Source organism: Corvus brachyrhynchos, unplaced genomic scaffold (assembly GCF_000691975.1).
Source record: "Corvus brachyrhynchos isolate BGI_N302 unplaced genomic scaffold, ASM69197v1 scaffold80, whole genome shotgun sequence".
NCBI classification, from domain to species: Eukaryota; Metazoa; Chordata; class Aves; order Passeriformes; family Corvidae; genus Corvus; species Corvus brachyrhynchos.
In genome coordinates this window covers 12,175,905-12,181,691 of record NW_008236769.1, presented here as the reverse complement: position 1 = coordinate 12,181,691, position 5,787 = coordinate 12,175,905, and positions in this window count along the sequence as shown.

The following is a 5,787-nucleotide window of genomic DNA, read 5'->3' as shown; positions in this document are numbered from 1 at the left end:
AGGAATGGTACATCTTTTCCACTTCTGCAGCATGAAATGGAACCTGAATCCAGTAGCTGGTTACCAGGAAACAAGTTAATAATTGAGGGATGTATTAAGTAACAGCTAACAGTATTAACTACCCTGTGATAGGAAAGAGACAATGGACACAAGTTGCAATGTGGGAAATAACAATTAAATATAAATTTTTTTTAAATTTTTTAAACCACTTTTTTAAATTTATAAAGGTGGTTAAATGGGTTGTCCAGAGGGCTTGTGGTATCTTTATCCTGGAGCTGAGTCCTTGAATTCAACTGGATGAAGCCTTGAGCAACCTGGTCTTGCTGGAACCTGCTTTGTGCAGGGCACTGGATGAGAGAGGTCCCCTGGCCTCATCCCAAATTCTTCTGTAGTGTAGTCTGGCACAATAACTTAAAGCATGAGTGGTGTTGGTTTAAATTAACACATCAACTGCTGAGTTGCAGCAGCTGTCACAGCTGTGAGCTACAGGCCCAGCAACCTCCAGCCGGTACCAGAAACTGCAATGCCTCAAGTTGTGCTAGTGAGAGTCTGTGGAAACCCCACTGTTCTGGTAATTTCACTGAAAATTAGGCTGATTGCTCTTGTCTCATCCCAGCAGTTGTTGAGGAGAATGGAGCACCAGGCCCCGTGCAGCAAACATTTCCAAACGTGGGTGTTCCCTGCCTCCAGCCCCGTATTTTCTAGATTAAAGCCATTCAGTGCTGTTAACTCTTCCTCACAGCAACCAACTGCTTGTGATTCTCTTTAATCTGAACCTGCTCCAGTTCACTGGTATTAGGGGTGAAGAGAAATACCCAAACACACTATACTTCAGACCTCATCAACACCTGGTGTAGCCACCTCCCTTATCTCATATCCAGCCTTCCCAGGAAGCTGGCCCAGAAAGCTCTTTTGGGGCAGACAAATGGCGTCAGTGCAATCCCACTTGGATTAGAGTCTCCCACAGTTTCCAGATGTTTCTCCATCACGCTGCAGCCCCACCAGCTGCTGCCTCCTCTAGGAATTTGTGTACTGGATCATACTTTCTTGCTCACATCTTGCTGATGGCAGGTTTGTGGTTAGCTCCTGAAAAGTAGCATTTCCTTCCCAGGGAGATGTGCATCCCATGCAAGGAATGACAACTAGACCTCAGGTGGAAGACAGCAAGGGGGGACTCCACCACTGCCTGGGGGATTACTTCAATAGTTAACTTCCAGCTAACCACTTTTCAGCTCACAGTGATACCCAGGAGGTTACAGCATGATGTAAAGGCTTGGTAGCTCGACAGCAGCTATAGGCAAAATCATTGCATAAACCGAGTCTTCCGGGGCTGGGAGCCAGGGAGTGTGGAGCACAATATGGAAGATATCACTGTATTCTTTGTTGATATCACTATGTTTTATATTCTGTTTTATGACAGTCTGAAAATACTTTTTAACCCACTGCTCTCACTGTGATCTGCAGTCACCCAATTGCCTTGTGATTCTCAACCCAAAGAAATCCTCACCTGCATTCAGGTTTGTGTTGGACTTCGACAGTTCAGGGGTTTAGTAATTTTTTTATAACCTCTAGGTACCACTGGAAAGCAAACAACCCAACAGTCCCTATTGCTGTGAGCCCTTTTTGGCAAACTGCAACTCTGAACTGTTGAGGCAGCATTTAAATCTCTTCTGTAGGGCAGGTAAACCTGAGGCAGTGTATCTATAGATCAAACAAAAACCCTGGAACCCATTGACTTTGGACAAAGGTCTGGCAGGTTCCAGCTCTTCTGCACAGCATTTTCTGAACTGCAGTTACCAGTTCTGTTAAATAAACTGAAAAATCTATATTGTTATAGTACACATCTAGAAAACATGTAGGACTGAAAACACAATTAGAGAATGAATTGAAGAACAACTCTTTGTTTAAAGTTTCAATCCATGTAGGATAAATAGGGAACAGGTCATTTTTAACTTGTAAGATCAGTCTGTACAAAAATCACATAAACTTTTCAACTTAAAACATTTCATGGTGATAGGAATGTCATTGCTGTTATCATCCTAGCAACTGAACACACACTACTGCTTAACAGAAATGGGGGGAAAAAAGAAATTTCCCACCAGAAAGTAATGAAAAAAAAAGTTAATTACAGGACTTCCAAAAAAATAGTTGTTGGACTTCAGACAGAAAGCTTTTTGCTTGGACCTGGTTAAGTCTTCCTAAGGGAAGCATTAGTTTTTTTGATGCAGAGGCTCAAGTCTCTATTTTTAGAGCACATATTAGTCAATGAGTTTAGCACTTTCACATTTGAACCAACAGCTTATTAATATTTTTTCAGACCTTCTGTAACACCACATGCTAGTTTATTCACTTAATAATAATTTCATAAATTGTCATGCCTGTCATTAAACAGGGTTTACCCCAAATAACCTCTTGGATTTGGCAAGTGAGACTCAGTTATTCCACATTGTGCATTAACTGTGTGACCTCCTTGTTTCCTTTCAACCCTTCTTGTTCAGTGGAGTGTTCAGCACTGTAATCAGAGCAGTGCTTGTGTAGGAGGGGAGGGAGAGTTGTGTGCAGAGGAGCTCAACAGGCTGGAGAACCGGCTAATGGGAACTCATGGAGTGCTACATAGGTGAATGCAAAGCCCTTCAGATGGGAGGAATAACCCCATGCATCAGCACATGATGTCATTGAGCAGTTGGACAGAATCTCTGCAGAAAAGGTCCTGGTGGAGATGGCCATGAGCTGGCAGCGAGCTCTTGCAGCAAGGAAGGTCAACAGCTGCCTTAGGAAGGACATTGCCCACAACAGGCATGGTCCCTTCCCTCTGCTCAGCACTGGTAAGGCACACCTTGAGGGCTGGGTCCACTCCTGGGCTCCTCAGCACGGGACAGATGTGAACATACCAGGATCCAGCAGAGACCACCAGGATGGCCAGGGGCTGGAGCACAGAATGTATGGAGAGAGGCTGAGCCGGGTGGGCCTGCCAGCTGGGAAAGGGGAAGGATTCAGGGACACCCTACTGCAATCTGCAGTGAGAAGTTGTGGAGAAGATGGAGCCAAACTCTTCCTTGGGTTGCACAGAAATAGGGCAAGAGGCAGCAGACATAAGCTGCAACACCCACCAGATTTTAGGAAAAAATTATCAGCTTGAAGGTGGTCAGACACAGGGCCCCGGAATTTGTGTGATTGTCATCCCTAGAGACAAGCAGAACATGACTGCAAAAGGCCAGGAGAAACCTAATCTAAATTTGGTCCTGCTCTGAGCAAAGGTTAGATGACCCCAGGGATCCCTTCCAGCCTGAACTATTCTGACTCTCTGATTCACACCTTTTCACCAAGCTATGGTTTTTTATAGCATACCCAAATCACCTGAAGCATCGCATCCAAGCTGCTGAATCGCATCTGTGTAACCTACTCTAACCTGACCTACCACTTGATCCTGAAAGTGTCTCATAGCAAAGAAATGAGAGTGGACTTTCAGTTTTTGCTAACTAAGTGTTTATAGCACTGAGTATGTCATTTGTTAAGACAAGAGCTGAATCTGCCTTTGCACAGGAGAGCACACCAGCACCTCTGCTTTTACAGCAACAGGAAGGTGCTGGGCTCTGTTAATCCATGCAAACCCAGATTAACACTTTAATCCATCACAAGTGGGATTGATATTTTCCTGGGGGGTTTAGATGTCACCTCTCAATGTGGCATCACATTGACTACTCTGCAGTCAGGGCAGACAAAACTCCATCAGGTACGACTGAACACCTTGCTCTCAGTACTGAAGAGTTAATAAGCAAATGCTACACACCACCAGTGCAGAGGGAAGGGCTCTGGGGAGGGCAGGACACAGGTCACTGATGACAGTCAGGAAACTTCTGGAAGAGCTGAGCAGCTCTGGAGTTACCCACGGTAATGCAGCCCATAGCAGCCCCACAAAGAAAACATTGTCAGGGGCTTTTCCACCAAGCCAGCTGAAGCCAACTGAATAGAAACCAGCATTAGGCAAATTCACTAGACACAATTTGGCTTTTTGTTATTTGATTTTCCAAGGGTGAGGAGCTAATTTATTTTTCTATTTTTAAAGACTCTTTTCGCTCTGCAAGAAAACCTCCACAAACCACAGAGTGATAGCAACAGCAATAAATGAGCACAAGAGCTCACCAAATGTTCATGGCGGATTCTCTTTCACTGTCAAATTTTAAACTGAGATTGGAGAACTTCTTAGAACTGATGCTGTGTTTTAAAGAGGGATTAATTCTGGGAAGTCCAGTGTCTGATTATACTAGGTCATTTGACCAGATAGCAAAGATTCACAAGAAAAGGTTATCTTGTTAACACAGAGATGAAACATGGGAAGAGGCAATGTGAGGGCACCAAGCACTGAGGCAGAAACAGCAAAATATCCCCTTGAGAAAACAGAATCCTCAGGGGGAGGAATGAAAAATTTGAGAAACAAGAACCTGGGAAACAGCGGATTAAAAGCTGGACATGAGCCAGCAATGTGCATTTACAGCCCAGAGAGCAAATCATGTGCTGGGCTGCATCAAAAGCAGTGTGACCAGCAGAGCAAGGGAGGTGGTTCTGCCCCTCTACTCTGCTCTCATGAAGCCCCACCTGCAGTGCTGTGTCCAGCTGCAGGGTCCTTGGCACAGGAAAGACATGGACCTGTTGGAGTGGGTCCTCAGGAGGCCACAGAGATGCTTCGAGAGCTGGAGAACCTCTCCTGTGGAGACAGGCTAGAGAGCTGGGGGTGTTCAGCCTGGAAAAGTGAAGGCTCCAGGGAGACCTTACAGCACCTTCCAGTACCCAAAGGGAGCTTATAAGAAAAATTGGGACAGACTTTTTAGCAGGGCCTGCAGTGATGAGAGAAGGTGTAATCATTCTCAACTAAAAGAGAGTAGATTTAGATTAGATATAAAGTAGGTTTTTAGCACTTAGTGCTATGGTCTCATTGACAAGGTGGTGATTGGTTAAAGGTTGGACTTGATGATCCTGTAAGTCTTCTCCTACATCATATTCTGTGATACCAGGTGCGTGGTAAGGCACTGGAACAGGTTATCCAGGATGCCACATCCCTGGAAGTGTTCAAGGCCAGGCTGAATGGGCCAACCTGATGTAGTGATGGTGATCCTGCCCGTGGCGGGGGCTCGGAACGAGGTGATCTTTAAGGTGCCTTCCAACCAGACCATCCTGTGGGAGTGCGAAGCAGAGCCCGTGAGTGCCAGACAAGAGCCTGGGGACAAAGGCAATGTGGGATGCGGGCAGGCTCCGGGCAGGATTCGGACGGGATCCAGATGGGATCAGAGAGGACGCGGACATGATCCGGGCTGGCTGCGGGAGGGATCAGACGGGCTCCGGGCGGGATCGGGGCGGGATCAGACGGGCACCGGGCGTGATACGGGCGGGATCAGACGGAATCAGACGGGCGGGATGCGGGAGGGGTTAGACGGGCTCCGGGCGGGGTGCGGCGCGGGACAAGAACAGATGGGCGGGATGCGGGCGGCATCAGACGGGATCAGACGGGAACAGACAGGCGGGATACGGGCAGGATGCGGGCGGGATCAGACGGGCGCCGGGCGGGATGCGGAAGGGATCAGACGGGAACAGACGGGAACACACGAGCGGGATGCGGGCGGGATCAGACGGGAACAGACCGGAACAGATGGGCAGGATGCGGGAGGGATCAGACGGGCGGGATCCAGGAGGGATCAGACGGGCGGGATGCGGGCGGGATCAGACGGGAAGGATCCAGGATGGATCAGACGGGATCAGATGGGCGGGATCCAGGATGGATCAGGCGGGGGG